Source organism: Euprymna scolopes, chromosome 12 (assembly GCF_053919585.1).
Source record: "Euprymna scolopes isolate OS-2025 chromosome 12, ASM5391958v1, whole genome shotgun sequence".
NCBI lineage: Eukaryota > Metazoa > Mollusca > Cephalopoda > Sepiida > Sepiolidae > Euprymna > Euprymna scolopes.
Window position 1 is genome coordinate 134836060 of NC_136493.1, and position 20800 is coordinate 134856859.

Here is a 20800-nt window from a genome sequence, read left to right on the forward strand (position 1 = left end):
GTAGTTCAATGTTGATTCACTTTTGATTTGAATTCAAAATATTCCAATGAGATTTAAATGACAATGCTTACACACATTCGACTGAGTAAGCTGCTTTTTAACAAATTTTTTAAATTTAGCCGTAACTCTTGATTCTAATATTTTGTCCTTTTAGTTCTCACATGAGATGTTTGTAGCAATGCAACACCATTTTTTTTCTTCAGATCAAATAAACTCAAATCAAGCATTATTGAAAAGAGCATAAAAGAAACAAAGAAATAATATCATTAGTTCTTTAAAATCGGCCCATTAAAACTGGAGTTATGACTATTTAAAGTATCCAAAAATGTATGGTTCACTGGACATCTTGCCTCAAGTCAGTCCTATTCAAAGGCATATAAGCTTGTGACTGAAAATGGTAGGAAATTTGCACAATTTACAGACGAGCCCACCTTTAAAACGCTGTATCTTCAGATCTTTTTAAGATATTATGATGAAATTTTGAACATATTATAATACCATGAAGATTTAGTTGACGTTATTTACGACCATCTCACTTGGTGACTTACAGACTAATTAGCATATTCCAGTTTCATTTTAAGAGCTTTAAGTAGAAACATCATAAAAACAGCTAAGAAAAATGTTAAGTAAGGCTTTATCATCATAGGAAGTATTATTCTGATGGACATTATTATTCGTCATTATAACATCATGAAAAATTCAAGATGGCCCCCATGACACAATTCAAAGAAATTATTAACAAAATATGGCTTGTAGCATATCAAATTAAAGGAAATTTTGTACCGATCAGAATTATGTTTTCAAGTACATTAAACTAATTAGCATAATTAAGTTTCATTCAAACGGCTTAAGTAGAAGCATTATAAAAAAAAAAAACAGTTAAAAAATGGGAGGTAAGGCTTTATCATCATGCGGAATGTTATTCTGATGGACATTATCATTTGTCATCATTACACCGTGAAAAATCCAAGATGGCAACCAGGAAATCCAAGATGGCCACCACGACACGATTGAAAGAAATTATTAACAAAATATGGTTTGTAGCATATCAAATGAAAGAAAAAGTTTGTCCAGATTGCAATTATGTTTTCAAGTACATTAAACTAATTAGGATAATTAAATTTCATTTTAACGTCTTCAAGTTACCGTGACAATTATCGGGTTAGTTTCTACCACTATTTTGTATATATATTTCTTATTTTTAAGTCATTATTGAGACTTCAAGAGACATCGCGGCCATTTTTTTTTTCTTGTTCTCATGTAACGTTCGACACTATTTGTTTTTTGAACAGAATAAACATTTACAACACAAAATTTATCAAGGTAGGTAGAAGAGTAACTTGCCTTTGGTAACATTTATTTGTTATATATTTGTTTTTTTGACCACTTTTTCATACCTCTGTCAAACCCAATAAAAGTTATTCTTTTACTTAACTGGATAAGTGGTTTGTGTTTTTTAACTCATTTAAAAGCGTGGCCATTGTCGGTTATTCTTTTTCAAAGAATTTATTTTTTTAAAATATTCTTTTCTTTTCCATAATTAAAACTTATGTTTTCTAAATGATAACAAAATTAAAATGAATATTTTATGCTCGTAAGTTAGTTGATTAACGTTTTGTTCATAGATTTTTTTTGTTTGTTTTTGTGTGCGTCTCGGCACACAAAAATTCTCATGTTTATATGCGGCTGTCACTACTTGTATCGATTCGTGCATAATAATTTTTTACCCAATTCTTTTCAAATTTTAGGACAAAAGAAATTAATATATTCGCTATTAAATAGCGTTTGAACACAATTTCTGTCTTTATTTATCTTTGTACTACAAAGCGTCAACTTTGAGATATTCTAACTTTGCACTGGAAAGACGTACGTGTTGTGTTCAAATTCCATAGCAGACAATTTCTTTCCCCTGATTAGCTAAAACAACTAGAAACGCCATCGACGGGTACACCTCCTGCTTCAAGTGTTTAAGTGAACACACCCCGACCGCTTATTTGCAAAAAGTGATCTACCACCAGCGGGCATGCTATGCTGGCATGTTTCGTCGTAATATTCGGATTTAAATAGTGATTTCTTCGCAACAAAAATATTAAAATACCATTTTCAAATAAATTTTATTGTAAATCAATTTATATAATATAAGTTTTATTTTGATGGAGGTAGGAGAAATGTACTTATTACTGTTTAAAGACTATGAGTGTAAAATTAAGTAACAGTGTATGGCTTGTCCGGTGCTGAACGTTATTGTGTCTGGTATTTGTTAGACAAAGAGGGAAGAATTGCTGTTTCTGGCTCAGAATCGATTCAATTAACACTTATCATTGGCTAGTTTTTTACCATAAAGTAGTTTGGTTATATACATATATATAGTGCATGTGTTTTGTTTTTTGTTTTTTTTTTAGTTATTTTTAGCTAATTATATCAAGTGGCTTCATGCCTTGTATCCTTTTTAACCCATTGCTGTCTTAAACTAGTTGCAAATCAAAAATAGAGAATCCCAGTTAGTTTTTTATTCATATCTTATAGAAGGGATTAAAGTTAATTTCCTCTTACAAATTATACTTTCTGCAGATTCTTAAATGCTGTCTGCTTCTCAAATATGGATGACAAATTCCTGTCACTCTTGAAAATGATGAAATCATTTTGCAATAATTATTTATAGTGTCATTTAAACCTTTTTAAATGAAGTGAGGAGGTGGTGAAGGAACATCCTATAAAATCTATGAAATATATATATATATATATATATTTTTTTTTTTTTTTTTTAACCTCTAATTGTTCACCTGAATTTTATTTATCTCCTTCCCACGAGAGAAGATTAGACACAAGCTCATAAAAGTAGGATCTGAAAAACTAGCATTATAGGGGAAGAGCACTCTGTCCGACCAAAAAGATGCCTGAACAGCTCCATCTGCATTCCCCAATAGTGACACCTCAGGGAATTAGCAATAAACTAGTCTTACTTTTCAAAGGGCAAGGAGACAAAGCCTTAGAGGGCAGAACTGCACAGAAACATACCTCAGACCAACAAAAAACAAGGTCACATCAGCACAGCATGCTCAAGACTCTATCTAATTTTGATATAAAATAGACACCTCGACTGAATATATCTGTTACAATAAACAATTATAAACATTTTTTTTTCTTTTACAGAGGAGTGATTGGTTTAGTCCATATTATCACGGACAATGGAATGCGCCATATTTGAGTTCTGCTGGGGCTATTGCACTACGTTTATTCGTTTTTATAAATCATTGGAAAAAGTATAAATCCACCTATATAAAAAAAAAAAAAAGTATAAATCCACCTATATAAAAAAAAAAAAAAGTATAAATCCACCTATATAAAAAAAAAAAGTATAAATCCACCTATATAAAAAAAAAAAAAGTATAAATCCACCTATATAAAAAAAAAAGTATAAATCCACCTATATAAAAAAAAAAGTATAAATCCACCTATATAAAAAAAAAAAAAAGTATAAATCCACCTATATAAAAAAAAAAAAAAAGTATAAATCCACCTATATAAAAAAAAAAAAAGTATAAATCCACCTATATAAAAAAAAAAAGTATAAATCCACCTATATAAAAAAAAAAAAAGTATAAATCCACCTATATAAAAAAAAAAAGTATAAATCCACCTATATAAAAAAAAAAAAGTATAAATCCACCTATATAAAAAAAAAGTATAAATCCACCTATATAAAAAAAAAAGTATAAATCCACCTATATAAAAAAAAAAAAAGTATAAATCCACCTATATAAAAAAAAAAAAAAAGTATAAATCTACCTATATAAAAAAAAAAAAGTATAAATCCACCTATATAAAAAAAAAAAAAGTATAAATCCACCTATATAAAAAAAAAAAAGTATAAATCCACCTATATAAAAAAAAAAGTATAAATCCACCTATATAAAAAAAAAAGTATAAATCCACCTATATAAAAAAAAAAGTATAAATCCACCTATATAAAAAAAAAAAGTATAAATCCACCTATATAAAAAAAAAAAAGTATAAATCCACCTATATAAAAAAAAAAAAAGTATAAATCCACCTATATAAAAAAAAAAAGTATAAATCCACCTATATAAAAAAAAAAAAAGTATAAATCCACCTATATAAAAAAAAAAAAAGTATAAATCCACCTATATAAAAAAAAAAAGTATAAATCCACCTATATAAAAAAAAAAAAGTATAAATCCACCTATATAAAAAAAAAAGTATAAATCCACCTATATAAAAAAAAAAAAAGTATAAATCCACCTATATAAAAAAAAAAAAAGTATAAATCCACCTATATAAAAAAAAAAAAAGTATAAATCCATCCATATTCTGCAAAGTTAAAAACAACAATTTTCCTCTACAAAACAATCAAACCAAACACCATAATTATATATTTGAAGCTATAAAGAATGTGAGACACAAAAACTTTTACCAAACTTACAGAATTTGGCATTAAAACAAAACAACCAAATCATCTTATTGATCTTATCGTTTTCTTTTCCTTTCTTTTTGCAAATCCTAGTCATGTTCTGCAGAGCAAAAATCAAAATTAACCATTTTTCTGCAAAACACCATAAATAAATATTTGAAGCTATAAAAACTTTTAGGGGCTGTAGCGTTGCCCCTTATTACCATTGCTCCCAGCTTCAGTTTGGCTTTGAGTTATATTTGTTAAGGCATCTAGTGCTACCAGATCATGCTTTCTGAAGATACTGGTTTTCTGATCAAAAAATACATTAAACATTGATATTTATTTTTCCTTTCTCTTTGCAAAAACAACAATTCTTCTCTACAAAACTATCAAACCAAACACCATGAATAAATATTTAAAGTTATAAACAACTTGAAGCATTAATTTTTTTTTTTCCAAAATTACTAGATTTGGCATTAAATAATACGAAAATGGTTAATATGCCCTTAAACAATCAACCCACCTTGAAGTGAACATAGTATGCACTGTGTGTGGTTGTGCTACTCAATTAACTAAAGCATAACAAACTGATGAACTAAACCATTAGGACAAAACATAAATGTTTTTTTCTCTTGTTGTCAAATGTCTTAATATTTGTGATCCTAGTTGTCAAATGTTTTAATATTTGTGATCCTAGTTGTCAAATGTTTTAATATTTGTGATCCTAGTTGTCAAATGTTTTAATATTTGTGATCCTAGTTGTCAAATGTTTTAATATTTGTGATCCTAGTTGTCAAATGTCTTAATATTTGTGATCCTAGTTGTCAAATGTCTTAATATTTGTGATCCTAGTTGTCAAATATTTTAATATTTGTGATCCTAGTTGTCAAATGTTTTAATATTTGTGATCCTAGTTGTCAAATGTCTTAATATTTGTGATCCTAGTTGTCAAATGTTTTAATATTTGTGATCCTAGTTGTCAAATGTTTTAATATTTGTGATCCTAGTTGTCAAATATCTTAATATTTGTGATCCTAGTTATCAAATGTCTTAATATTTGTGATCCTAGTTGTCAAATGTCTTAATATTTGTGATCCTAGTTGTCAAATGTCTTAATATTTGTGATCCTAGTTGTCAAATGTCTTAATATTTGTGATCCTAGTTGTACAATGTCTTAATATTTGTGGTCCTAGTTGTCAAATGTCTTAATATTTGTGATCCTAGTTGTCAAATGTTTTAATATTTGTGATCCTAGTTGTCAAATGTTTTAATATTTGTGATCCTAGTTGTCAAATGTTTTAATATTTGTGATCCTAGTTGTCAAATGTTTTAATATTTGTGATCCTAGTTGTCAAATGTTTTAATATTTGTGATCCTAGTTGTCAAATGTTTTAATATTTGTGATCCTAGTTGTCAAATGTTTTAATATTTGTGATCCTAGTTGTCAAATGTTTTAATATTTGTGATCCTAGTTGTCAAATATCTTAATATTTGTGATCTTCGTTGCAATTGCTAATCTTGACTCATATACACACTTTCAATGTTTACCGAATTGTAAAGTGATGCTGTACTGGAGTCAGCATTGTAAAACTACACCAAATGACCTCATCATTTTTAATTGCAACGATTTTCATCAGATTTGTTGAAAAAGGCTCCACCCAACACAAGGAGAGAATCAAAACAGCTGCTTTTGCTTATATAATCACTGCTGAAATTATTGCACAATGAACCTTAGGAATGTTTGTGTGTGTGTGTGTGTGTGTGTGTGTGTGTGTGTGTGTGTGTGTGTGTGTGTATATATATATATAATGTATATAGAACATTTTAAGCATAAACTGAATTTATACTCCTTTAAATTTGGGGGGGGGGTCTATTGATATTCATATTAAAAACCCCTTTTCTATTTATTTAAAAAGGAAATACAACTTTGTTATATATAGATTGTGCAATTGCATTCATGTGCAAAAGATCTAGCTAATTTGCATATTCTTTTAAACATTCCTTTTATTTAATTCCTATTAGTTTTTTGGTTTCTGGTGGGTGATTTATGTGTAATTATATTCATGCATATATTCTACATATTATACTTGCGTAATATTTGCGCAAAAAAAATAGTGAACACAGACCTCTTTCAATAAATTTTTATGTATGCGTATATATATTTGTGTAAAAAATTTTGCAGACCAAACTCCTCTGTCAGTTTTCGGTCTACAAACATGAAACTTAATATATATGGTAGTCGAACCCATGCAAAACTTTATATTTGGGTTTTAGCCGGGGAAAATCGGTGCAAAAGTGAAAATTAAAAAAAAAAAATGAAATTTGCCAGGTGACGGTTAAATGACAGCATTACGAATATGTATGCATAATGTAATAGCTATTGGTTCATGTTTTAATTTTTAACCTTGCAGCAAACATGTCTTCATAGCTCAGGCATTAACGTCAAAGAAAAAAATAAATCGTAAGCTAAACATTTTGGTTTCAATTCTCAGTGGTGACGCATAAGTTATATTTTTAAAACATTTTTAAATCATTATTATATATTGGGTGCAATATGATCTATTTATATAATATTTTGGTTGCAGAAATTCTCTCTGGACCAAAGCACCATAGGTTTCTAACAACAGATGCCACATACAAATTTATTATGTCTAGACTATTAGCCACTATCTTTTCAAAACGCCATTATAGGCACATTTAGTCGTTATATTAAAATCCTATATTTAGCCGGGGAAACATCATCAGTTACAACCATCTTTAGAGGAAGTAGTTCTTATTTTTCCCTCTAAATAACAAGTACTTCTACTGATCCCAGTCATCACCAGGAGGTATTCTGCACTTGGGACATATATGGGATTTCACCCTTCATAACTGGATCATAAACTCATTGACATAACAATCTTTCTCTTTTCAGTTACAAAAAATAATAAAGTCTCCCCAGAATAATTCTGCTCCTTCTGATTGGAATATCTCTGGCCATTCCTATGCTCCAGATTACCGGTGTTAGGATGTTAAACGAATGCTTATGTACCATTCAAACATGGCGTCACAGTGATACCTAATTGTGCCTGATGAGTAAATTGCTCGCTTGATTTGTAACTTTGTTTTGGTAATTATACTTTTTACAAACCTAGTCACATTTTTTGTAAGTAAATCAGCTTTTTTTGATACCTCAATCATAAGTCCAAAGCATGCTTTGTCACCCACATCTCTGTCGCCATTCTGAAATCTTGGAGAATAAGTCAGTTTACTGCCAATTCTCTGAGGTGCCCCTATCGAGTAATGCTGACAGGGCTGTTTTAGTATTTTTCTTTGTGAGGCCAGTGTGTTACGTCTTGTGCATTGCACCACCCATTTCTACTTCTGACCTTGTGCCATATCTTCTTGTGGTGGAACAGAAATAAGCACCAGCTAAACACACACGGCTATCGGATAAGTATGTTAGTAAATAAATCAATACAAACTGGTTTGCTGAATTAAAGCAACGGCTTTTCTCTACAAAGTTTATCTGATTTGCTAATTTACTTCTCGTGTGAAGAGATAAACACTTAAAAAGTTCCGTTTAATGAATTCAAATTTATTTATTAAATCCATTCTACTCCAAATATAAATATTCATCAATGGTAAAAAGAACTGCTTTCCGACCGATTGTCTGTAGATTATTTGTGCAAAGCTAAAATACTTAGCTATATGCATTCTATTATCAGTGGCCTGCTTTTGGTATTATTGCATATTCTGCTCTCACCTGGAGATATTCCCACCGATTCATATCTAACAAAAGATGACTGATCTCTAATGCAATACACATGAGTGTACGGGATGATTCATTTCAAATGTGCATAGAACAAGGAAAAACCTATAACGGGACTAGCAACTATATAACTAGGCTTCACAATTATGGGGAAGGATGAATCATGACTCAATGGCAATAAGTGAGAACATTTTATAGAAATGGCTTGATAGTATCCAGTAATTCAATCAGGTGGGGAATTCTTGTTAGATACTCCTGACACGTTCTCTCTAACCATCTCTCAAGTCGAATGTTTTGTCAGATACTTTTGACTCACTCTCCAATGATCTCTCAGGTTAAGAATTCTTCTTGGATATTCTTTACTCATTCCCTCCAGTAATCTCTCCGATAGAGAATTCTTGTCGAATACACCTTACTCATTTTTTCTAATGATCTCTCGGGTGGAGAAACTCCTTATTCATTTTTTCTAATGATCTCTCAGGTTGAGAATTTTTATCAAATACTCCTGACTCATTCTTTCTAATGATCTTTCAGGGGGAGAATTCTTGTCGAATACTCCTCACTCATTCTTTCTAATCTAAATACATGTTTAGTTTTTTGACACAAAGTTCGGCTCACCTTCAGCAGTCGACCTTGTATGACTGCCTGGCCTGTTGTAGGTATCGCCTTGGCATAGAACCAATGATATAACCTTATGATAAGTAACCTTTTATTTTTTATCATCCTATCTTTTTAAGTGACCACACCTAATCGACCTTCTGCTGGAACTTTTATGGTTTGATCTACTTTGCTTTGTAGACATTTTCATAAAAACTATCTATACATCTGATAACTTATAAAAGCAGAATTTTTTAATCTAATATATAAAAGGTCAGTTGGATTCTTAACAATAAACACACATACTATTGCATTTTACAAATCACTATTTGATTTTGATTAGCCAGTTAATTTTTTAAATAAGTCTGTTCTTTGCTAGAGAAGATGTTAGATTTAATTTCCTAATTAAAATATTTTTTTAATCATTTTTAATGTGAAATTAATAGGTGAATTATGTACTTCAGTTGTACAGCAGAATTATGTCAACACGGCAGTTCTCATTAATCACTGAAGTTAAAGATCCTTAGGTCTGGTCAGTATTAAAAATAGGTGACCATTTAGGAATACTAGGTGTTGTATGTATTCACCACTTATCTTGGCATTGTTTCCAGTCATCCTGGGCTTCTTACCATTAGAATCAATTATTGCCAATTCAGGAGAAGTGTGGTTAGGCTTGCACAACCCTGACTTCACAATTACACTTACAGCCACTCTTACAGGGGATATCATATGTCTCTAGAAAGTGAGCAGAAGCCATGAATGATTCAGCTTAGTATTTTTTCCTTTTTTATGCTATTTACAAACAAGTAAATAAACAAAAATGTTGTAGTCTATATATATATATATATATATATATATATATATATATATATATATATAAAAGCGAAAATGTATGTTTGTATGTCTGTGTGTCTGCTAAAAACTTTCGACCTACAAACACCCGGGCAACGCCGGGTACCCCCGCTAGTCTCTCTCTCTCTCTCTCTCTCTCTCTATATATATATATATATATATATATATATATATATTTTTATATATATATATATATATATATATATATATAAAAGCAAAAATGTGTGTATGTATGTGTGTATGCATGTTTGTATGAATCTGTGTTTGTGTGTCCACTAAAGACTTTCGACAGACAGAACGAAAATTCACGAACTTGGTATCATATTGAAACTCCATCCTTCGCCCGAAAAATATCGAAAAATTGGCCAAAAACATTAATTTTTTCACCCCGAAATCGACAATTTTCTACAGGGTGGGGGTCAACAAAAACCGTCCTCTCATGACGACGACCGGTTCTACGCATGCGTCAAATGACGTCATGACCTGATTTAGTTTAAATAGTTTAAGAACTGACTAAATTTCATATACGTCGCGTTAGCTCAGTTGGTTAGCGCGTTGGGTCATTATCTAAACATTTTGGGTTCGAATCGTGGTGTGGGATGTCTTCTTTTTTTTTCCGATTTTTTAAATTTAAATATTGAACCAGTGTTATTTAAGCCATTTTTCACGTAACGTTTGTTTTTCTGGGTTTTTTTTTGTTTTTGTTTTTTTACTTCGCTTATTCTTAGGTTTTCATTAATACCCCCACCCCCGACCACACACACCCAAAAACACCCGGGTACCCACCGATTTTTTAAATTTTAATATTGAAACAGTGTTATTTAAGCCATTTTTCACGTAACGTTTGTTTTTCTGTTTTTTTTTGTTTTTTTTTTTTACTTCGCTTATTCTTAGGTTTTCATTAATACCCCCACCCCCGACCACACACACCCAAAAACACCCGGGTACCCACCGATTTTTTAAATTTTAATATTGAAACAGGCTTATTTAAGCCATTTTTCACGTGTTCGTTTTTCTGTTTTCTTTTTTTGTTTCGATGTTTTGATTATACCCCCCCCCCGTATCCCCTGCTTTCTGTTTTCTTTTTTTACTTTGCTTATTGTTAGGTTTTCATTAACACCCCCACCCTCTCCGAACACTCAGGCAACCCCGGGTATCCCCCCCTGCTAAGCAGGGTTTTTTAACATTCGTTTTTCTTAGGTTTTCATTAACACCCCAATCCCCGCCCGACCACACACACTGAAAAACACCCGGGCAACGCCGGGTACCCCTCGCTAGTCTACATATATATAAAAGCGAAAATGAGCGTATGTGTGTTTGTGTGCCTGCTAAAAACTTCCGACAGACAGAACAAAAATTGACAAACTTGGTATCATATTGAAGCTCCATCCTTCACCCAAAAAATATCGAAAAATTAGCCAAAAACGTTAATATTTTCACCCTGAAATCAACAATTTTCTACAGGAGGGAGGGGGTCAACAAAAACCATCCTCTCATGACGAGATCGGTTCTACGCATGCGTCAGATGACGTCATGATCTGATTTAGTTTAAATAGTTGAAGAACTGACTAAATTTGATGTACATCGTGTTAGTTCAGTTGGTTAGAGCGTTGGGTCATTATTTAAACGTTTTGGGTTCGAATTGTGGTGTGAGATGTCTTTTTTTTTTTTTTAAATTTAAATATTGAAGCAGGGTTATTTAAGCCATTTTTCACGTAACGTTCGTTTTTCTGTTTTTTTACTTCGCTTATTCTTAGGTTTTCATTAACATTCCCAACCCCGACTGACCACACACACCCAAAAACACCCGGGTACCCACCGATTTTTTTTAAATTTTAATATCACAACAGGCTTATTTAAGCCATTTTTCACGTGTTTTTTTTTCCACCAAAAGTTTTAACGTTTGTTTTTCCGTTTTCTTTTTTGTTTTTCGATTTTTACATTTAACATCATTCGTTTGCGTTACGTTAGGTTTTTTGTGTTTTTTTCCGATGTTTTGATTACCCACCACCCGGGTACCCCCCTGCTTTATTTTTCAGATAAGTTTTAACGTTCGTTTTTCTGTTTTCTGTTTTTACTTTGCTTATTCTTAGGTTTTCATTAACAACCACATCCACCTCTAAACACTCGGGCAACGCCGGGTATCCCCCCCCCGCTAGTCTATATATATAAAAGTAAAAATGTGTGTGTTTATGTATGTTTGTGTGTTTGCTAAAAACTTTCGACAGACACAACGAAAATTCACAAACTCGGTATCATATCGAAGCTCCATCCTTCGCTCGAAAAATATCAAAAAATTGGCCAAAAACGTTAATTTTTTTTCACCCCGAAATCGACAATTTTCGACAGGTGGAGATCAACAAAAACGGTCCTCTCGTGACGACGACCGGTTCTACACAGGCGTCAGATGAGGTCATGGCCTGATTTAGTTTAAATAGTTGAAAAACTGACTAAATTTCATGTACGTCGCATTAGCTCAGTTGGTTAGCGCCTTGATTCGTTATCTAAACATTTTGGGTTCGAATCGTAGTGTGAGATGTCTTTTTTTTTTCTTTTTTTCAAATTTAAATATTGAACCAGTGTTATTTAAGCCATTTTTCACGTAACATTCGTTTTTCTGGTTTTTTGTTGTTTTTTTACTTCGCTTATCCACCCCCGACCACACACCCAAAAACATCCAGGTACCCACCAATTTTTAAATTTTTAATATTGAAACAGGCTTATTTAAGCCATTTTTCACGTGTTCGTTTTTCTGTTGTTTTTTTTTGTTGTTTTTTTATGATTTTTACATTTAATATGATTCGTTTGCCTTCCGTTAGTTTTTTTTTTTTTTTTCGATGTTTCGATTACCCCCCACCCCCCGCTTAAGTTTTAACGTCGTTTTCTCTTTTTACTTCGCTTATAACAAACAAACCTACATCATTGTCGTCTTTACACTCGACGACTTCTGTGCGCCACCTGTCAATTTGGTTCTTACTTAAATAAATTCAAACCTCTTTCAGTAACTCATTCTGGTTGGCTGATTTTATTTTAAAACTTCACCTCAGGGCTTCGGGTTTGATCCTACCCCCCCCCCCCCGGTTTCTTTTTTATTTAACACCACACACACCTCCAAACATCCGGGCAATGCCGTGTACCCCCGCTAGTATATATATAAAAGCGAAAATGTGTGTGTGTGTGTACACTTTTTGTGTATATCCGTGACAGGCTTTTTTTCAGAGGAGCGCTTGGTGGAGTCACTCATTCTTAAAACTTTTTATATACTGTCTAAATCATTATCTACGAGTTACGAAGGGGGATCGCGTCTATCTTTAATTTGCCCGACTGTTGAGCGCTATTTTTGATATTTTTTTCCAGTCACCGCGTCTTCGTTTCGCTTTTCAGTACAAAAAAAAAGCGAAAGTTTGAAAACAAAGTTGTGTTCTCGGCCCACCCCTCAGGGACGTCCAGAAAGCAAATCAGCTTTTGATCAATGCAGTGGAACCGTCATTTCATTTGGACACCCCCATTTTTTATGGGGAGCTGCTTTTCCCCCAATCCAACATCTTGGGGAAAACAAAACCAAAATAACTGCCTCGTAGCCATACTTAACTGCGGAATTGATGTTTGACCTCATTCACTTTTTAGTTAAGTCATCAGGCTTTTTTTTTTCGCTTTCGCCTCAAGGATTGGGGTTTGAGCTTGCCTCCCTCCTCCAAACTTTTTTTTTTTTTTTTTTTAAACACACGGTGACAGCCGTTCATATGGTTCATATTGCATCGGGTTCGTTTTTTTTTTTTTTAATTTAATTGTTTTTTTCCCGATTTTTTTTAGAAGTTTTAGCATTGCTTTAATTTAAACTCCGATTTGTTTTGATTTTTACATCCCCCCCAACACATACACACCTCTAAACACCTGGAAAACGCCGGGCACCCTCCCGCTAGTTAAAAGGAAAAACAGGAAATTGAAATAACTTCCGCGCAATGCTTTGGTGGTACAGCTAATTTTTTTTTTACATGGGGGTCACCACTTATCAAGGCCCGAAGGCCACTCAGGGATAAGGGTTATTGCGTGTACAGTAATCAATGAGATAGTATTGTAGTAATCATTAGTATTAGGGGTTTTGATAGTGTCTTACTTAAGGGGGCGGTTTGTCAGGAGTTTGTTTATGTTGGACTTGAAGACGTCCAAGTTGTAGTCAGGTGGGAAACAGGCAAGCGGCAGAGAGTTCCACTGGTGTGCAGTTCTAAGAAAGAAGCTTTGCTCATGAAATCTACGTTTGGATTTAGGCACAGATAAAGAGTGGAGAAAATTATTGACAGTAGTTTCAGCCAGACGGGTGTTTCTCGTGAAAGATTGGTGAGGGGGGACGAGGAATTGGAGCTCAGATGAGCACCTGCCATGGAAATAACTATAAAACAAAGACATGCTCGCAACGTCTCTTCTGTGAAACAGAGGTTGCAGGGAAGAGAAAAGGGCATCCCCCACTAAACCACAGTCTATTTTGTACTCTGTCAAGGCAGGATAGGCTGTTTTTAGCAGCTCCTGCCCAGATATGGCAGCAGTACTCCATCCTTGAACGTACTTGGCTTTTATACAGATAGAGAATTGCATCAGTAGTGAGATATCTTCTGGAGCGGTAGAAGGATCCCACCATTTTCCCAGTGTCCCTGGCAACAGATTTGATGTATGTGTTCCATTTCAGATCAGGAGTAAAGCTCAAACCCAGAAACTTGTCAAAACATGGAGCCTCCCCAAGACGAGAGCCATCCATTTCAATTGATGCTAGATGAGGAACAGAGCGTTGATGATGTAATTGGATGCATTAAAAGAGACCAGCTACCTCTTTCCCCACTGTACCACGCGCTCAAGATCAGAGGAGAGAGAATTAGAGAGAACTTTGTCATTTACGGCCTTTGATGTGTTGCCATAGATGGTTGTGTCATTAGCATAGATGTCAACAAATGATTTAAGTATGTGTTTTGGGAGATCATTGATGTAGATCAGGAAGAGAGTTGGGCCCAGGATGAACCTCTGGGGGACTCCAGCATCAATACTGTGGGCCTCTGATTTCTGCCCATTAACCACTACTCTTATGAACCTATCAGAGAGAAATGATTTAATGATTGAGAAAACATTTCCAGTAATACCGTAGCTGGAAATCTTGTGAAGTAGACCCTTATGCCATACCTTATCGAAGGCCTTTGATATGTCAAGAGCAATTGCCCTGGAAAGGAAACCTTTGTGAAGAGATTCACTAATCCTATGTGATATAACCGTTAGTACATCTGCTGTAGATCTTGCAGAGCAGAAACCATATGCATGTCACTAAGAAGGTTGTTTCTGTTGAGGTGGTTGACTACTTTATTTAATATGGATTCCAACAACTTACTCATGACACACAGGAGACGTATTGGTCTGTACTGAGAGGGAGATGACTTTTCACCTGAATTCTTAAATACAGGGCATACTGATGAGGTTTTCCAGGGTGTTGGAAAGCACTTCTCCTTAAGGCAACGCTTAAACAGTTTTGTAAGTATGGGGGCAAGTTCTGGTTGGAGCTTTTTCAGCACTATAACTGTAATGCCGTCAGGGCCAGTTGCTTTACTGGAATCAAGGTTCTTGATTAGCTTGGCGACCTCACGCACAGATATTTGTATGTTGCATAGCGTGTTGTCTGTTATAGGAGTAAATACAGGGAGTTGATGGTCATTGTCGCATAGGGTAGAATTAGCTGCAAAGTTCTTGGCAAATAGTCTGGCCTTGTCTGATGCTTACGAGATGACCTCAGGTCCATTGATGATAGTTGGGATTGAACGCACGCTTCTGTTCAAGATCCTGTTTGCTATTTGCCAGAACTGGTGGGAATCAAGCCGCTGCTCAGCTACTTTGGATTTAACAGACTGAGCATATAGCTCTCTTGCATGTTTTATTACTCTTTTACAGTGATTGCTGGCAGTCCTGAAAGCAGCTTTAGTCTCAGTACATCTATTACGTTGGTAGCCATGGAAAAAGCGATTTCTGTGCGCGATGGCAGCAGCACATTCAGGGGAGAACCATGGCTGGCTGTTAGGTTTTTGTTGGAATTTTTTGGATGGTATGAATCGATCTATGCCTACAATTAACCATTCGGTCAGGTCTGATACTATAGAGGACACATCCTTTTTAAACATGGAATGCAGAGGTAGGTCAGATATGAATATACGGAAGCTATCCTAGTCAGCCATAGAGTATCGATATACAGTACGGTAGAGAGGTACGTCTGAAGACTTATTACATTTCATTTTTATCTTAACTGATACAACGGAGTGGTCAGAGGATCCCAGAGGAGATAGAACGGAACATGAACACAGCTCAGGGGAAGTTGTGAGGAAAAGGTCTAGAAGGTTTGCATATTGACTGGGTGTATCGGGCACACGGGTGGGTTCGTGAACAATCTGAGTGAGGTCATAGGCAATGGCAAAATCATGACAGACCCTCCCCTCATCATCAGTCTTATTTGAGTGGGTCAGCCATTCCACATTATGGACATTGAAGTCACCGCAAATGTGAATGTTAGCCGAAGGATGAGCAGAAAGGATGTGGTCAATTTTCTCAGATATGCTCTTACAGAAATTTTTTTTTTTTCTTTTTTTTGTGGCACATGATATGGTAAAGCTGTAACAATTACCCACTAGTATGGCATCGAGAGGCCTTACCAGAAACTACTGTATGGTCCAGAATCCATTCACCAAATGGCAATACAGCAGCCCCAGTACTTTGCACCTGCTAATAGGACAGCCTCCTTAGTGGTTAATCCAAGGTTCGGGTCCCTGACTATCAGGCGGGTAGCGTCAGCCCAGATGAAACGTTTACCTCCAGCACCCTTACTAGTGACATGACCACAAGGATAGACATAGAAACAGAAATTTTCTGACATCTCAGGCTACTCTTTACAAAGTACTACCGATCTGGAAAGCAGCTTTTTCTTCACCCTTTGTCAGAAGAATCATTCATTGGAAAGGAGGACTGAAGGACAAAAAAAAAGAAGCGAGAGTTACTGGAGCTGCCGATAACACATCCACATGCATTATCTACTCTCCATTGAGAAAATAAAATAAAATAAAAGGTGAGAAGGACTTATTAATACCTACTTAGTATAAGTCTGTTGCCCCATTCCCAGCTTAGGGTAGTACTTAATTATATACTAGCAGAGAGATTCTGGATTGCCTTCGATCCATAACACTATTTTTTTCTTATTTTATCAATATATAAACCAAATTGCTTTTTTTTAATATGGAGAAGACACATCTATATAAAGAAGTAAATATGAAAATAAAATTTCAGACAAAATGGGGAAATTATGGAATAGTGAATAAACATGAAACAAAGCAGTAAAAATAAGGACTCAAACATCTCATTACGGCTATTTTCTTTGTCCTTATTTCTACTGGCTTGCTTCATACTTATCCAACTCTGGTTACATACATTATTCCAAAACTAAATTTCCATATGTATATATCTTCTTGCCTTCTTCTTATTATTATTCTTTCTTTTGTATATATTAACGGAGGAGCAGTTTTTCCCTTCTCGACCAAAATACCGTAGATTTTCAATAACATTGCCGCATAAAAATTTATGTCTAAACCTTCAACACCCCCCCCCGCCTTATGTAACTTTACTACGTCGTTTTATATGCATTTATTCATTAAAGTTAAATCCTATTTTACATCCGAAAGTCATCACTATTGCCCAGATCTACGAAGGAAGTAGTTCGTATTTTCCCCTCCTCCTAAGATGTCCTCCCACTCTCGCAGTAAATATCGGGTAACCATATAGACAATATAACTATTTGAACCTGACACCCTTATTAACTGATTTGAACACTCATAAACATAAACTACGATTGCACGTCACTATTCAAAATATAATGATTTATCCCCAGTACATTTTCACTGATTTTCATTGGCTGCAGCCACGAAATTCTATTATTCCGATTTATACACAAGAATACAAAAAAATGAACACTAGAACCCGGATTCAAGATGAACGCTACAACGCCACTCATATAGAAAGAAAGATAGACAGACAGACAGACAGAGCGAAAGAGAGCGAGAGATAGATACATAGACAGAGAGAAAAATACAAACAATTTTGGCTTGCATACGTATTTGTGACCTATTTGCGTTACAAAAAAGACTAATATTTTATAGAAAGGCGGACGTGAGGCCCCCATTGCGAAATACACCCTGGCTGCAATGTGGTACGTAGCGCGTTGCAGGGAGTGTTCTGTTTTTGCTCTGCGAAAAACAAAACAAAACAAACAAACAAACAAATGACAGAAATTTGGCCGGTGTAGCCTTTCTTTTCTTTTTTTTTCTTTTTTTTAATTTTGCTTGAACTTTGTGATTATTCTGTTATGTTTCTTTTTGGACCGGATATTTTTTTTTTTGTTTTTTTTTTTCGTCGCAGTTTTTCTCATATCGAAAAACAGTGAAATTTTATTTTCTTGAATAAAATTTAAAAAACGACTTGACGAGAGCACGAGTCACGACCGTTTTTGTTTGGAGACTTTTTAAAGACCTACCCCAGCATAGTATAAACACCTCAACAACCCCATGGTAAGAATGACTTTCGGAATAAACACCACCTCAACCTCCCCGTGTTAAGAACGACTTTCGAGGTTGGGGGAGGAGTTCGAAAGCCGTTCTTAACATGGGAGGTTGGGGTGTTTATAATACGCTCGGGCACGTAAAAATTTTGTTTTAATTATTATTTTTTTATTCAGTAATATAAATTAATAATTTCATTTTAGCTTGAACTTTGCGATTTTCTAATTATTTTATGTTTTTTTTTTCTTTTTTGTACGGATGTAACAAACAAACAAAACTATAACAAAAACAATTTAAAAAAAAATGGATGCTTATGCATTTATATTACCGTGATTTTTTTTTTTTTTTTTTTTTTTTTTTTTTTTTTACCGCCTCTCCCAATATTAGAAGTGTTTCTAATTGTTTTTAAATGTTTGGAACCGGTGCCCATACCCCACTCACCCGCTCACATACATATTAGGGATACTTTAAGTAGATACCCCCAGCCCCGCTAATAAATCCAGTAGATATTACAGATTGCACGTGAAATCACAGAACCAATGAGAATCGTTTGCACTTATTGATCCGTGCGGAAATAATGTTCTTATTAAGAAAGCCATTCTTAACATAGACACGGGAGGATGTTGTGTTTCTATTCTGTACTTTTATCTAACAATTTAATAAAAACAGATATCGTAAAACTTTAATCTTGAAAATACTATTTAAAAAATAGTGCAGATCAATAAGTGTACTTGCACCAAATACAATTTCACTGTTATTCGATATTAAAAAAACAAACACCGACGACATTGAAATGAAAACTCGGTTTGACAACCATTTCATTCTGTGACAGGTTGGTACACGATAAAGGTTTTCCTTTATGTTCAGAATGGCTTTCATAATAATAAAATAATTTCAGCACGGTAAAAAAAAAAAAATACTTAGGTACACATTTACATTTTTTCCGACGAACACTGCACACCCAAAATTACAAGGTTGGTTCAGAGTATTTGCGCATGGGGATCATGACAACGGTTATCAAGATTATATTTGGGCAGATATTTTGACAACACCACCACCACCACACACACACACACACAAAATGAGGTGTCTATTCTGAAAACCATTCTTAACGGGGGTAGATTGGGGGTGTCCATTCCGTAAGCCATTTTTACCACGAGGATGTTGGGAGTGTCTATTCCAAAAGCCGTTCTTAACATGTTGGCGGTTGGATTTGGGCAGTACCAACAACAGCCGTAGTTAAACTTTTTACGAGGGGGAGAAGCATGCTTCCACCGGGTAACGCCGGTTAACGGGTCCTGCTAGTATATATATATATATATATATATATATAGTGAGTAGCAGAAGTATTTGGTACACTTTTTTTTTTTTTTTTTTGTGTATTTCTCAAAAAATATCAAGTTAATTTGAAAGGCCTGTATTCAAGATCACCGAGAAAGACTCCATTGTTGAGTCATAGACATGTGAAAGATGGTTTGAAATTTATTTATAAATATCAATGTGAATCGGATGACTTATTTGGTCAGATGAAACAAAAAATTGAGCTTTTCGGAAGAAACATGCACACCTGTGGATGGAGGGAAAAGGGCACAGAATTTAAACCATCCAATACCATTAATCCCACTGTAAAATTTGGGGGTGGAAGTGTGATGATTTGGGGTTGCTTTTCTGCAAATGAAGTTGGAGGAATGAAAATCATAGAAGGGAAAATGGATGCAGTAAAATACACAAAGATTTTGTCAACACATTTGTTTAAGAGTGCCGCAGATTTAGGATTGGGCCGTGACTTTATCTTCCAGCAAAACAATGATCCCAAGCACAAGGCTACAATAACTATGAAATGGTTTAAGGATAATGGGATTAGTGTTCTACAGTGGCTTAACCAGTCACCCAACTTAAATCCCATCGAAAATCTGGAAAACTTGAAACTTGAGGGTGCATGCAAGAGATCCCAAGAACATCAAGAAATTGAACAAAGTTTGCAAAGAAGAATGGTTGAAACTACCAGCAAATGCTTGTAAGAAACTAGTAGGAAGTTATGGAAAGCGTTTGGAGGCTGTAATTAACTTGATGCTGTTTGAGAAATATAAAAAAATGTACCAAATACTTTTGCTACTCACTGTGTGTGTATATATATATATATCTATATCAGGTCATGTCATATGCTACTGGTACAATGTAACCCAGTACTACCTGCTTCATGGTCGGGTCACCAGCGACTAAACTGGTTCCTCCACCAGACTTGTTTGGTGAGGAGGGTGGCTAATCTCCCTGAAGGATTAAAAACAACACCTTTCCAAAAGGCGAATGAACCCTTTTTTGAGATTAACGGCCAACTAGCACCATGTGTGTTTGTGTATGTGTGTGTGTGTTGGAGAGGGCTCCTTTAAGCAGTGGTGAAGGCAACCTTTCTAGGAGAAGCAAATTTCTGATAAAAAAAAAAAACAACATAAAGCGGGAGACCAGTACCCGCATTAAGCTGGTCTGCAGTTTAACTTGTTACTGGCTATCTTGCTCTTGCTTGTTGGTGGATCTCAACATTTTGAACCGAGAGAGAGACTTAGCTGTCGTACAAAGCTAAGACTCTGTAACATCATCTATGTATAAATACTCCCT

At 34.4% G+C, this 20800-nt stretch overlaps 1 protein-coding gene and 1 long non-coding RNA gene across 2 annotated transcripts in view; both read left to right on the top strand.

The window, feature by feature from the left end:
- LOC145291496 (serine/threonine-protein kinase 17A-like) overlaps positions 1 to 20800 on the top strand; it is a 294199-nt gene that overhangs the window by 237088 nt on the left and 36311 nt on the right. The window lies entirely within an intron of this gene.
- On the top strand, positions 1410 to 4574 carry LOC145291495 (uncharacterized). The gene is made up of 2 exons (XR_013869427.1): positions 1410 to 3981; positions 4315 to 4574. It is a non-coding gene; the product is annotated as an uncharacterized LOC145291495 (long non-coding RNA).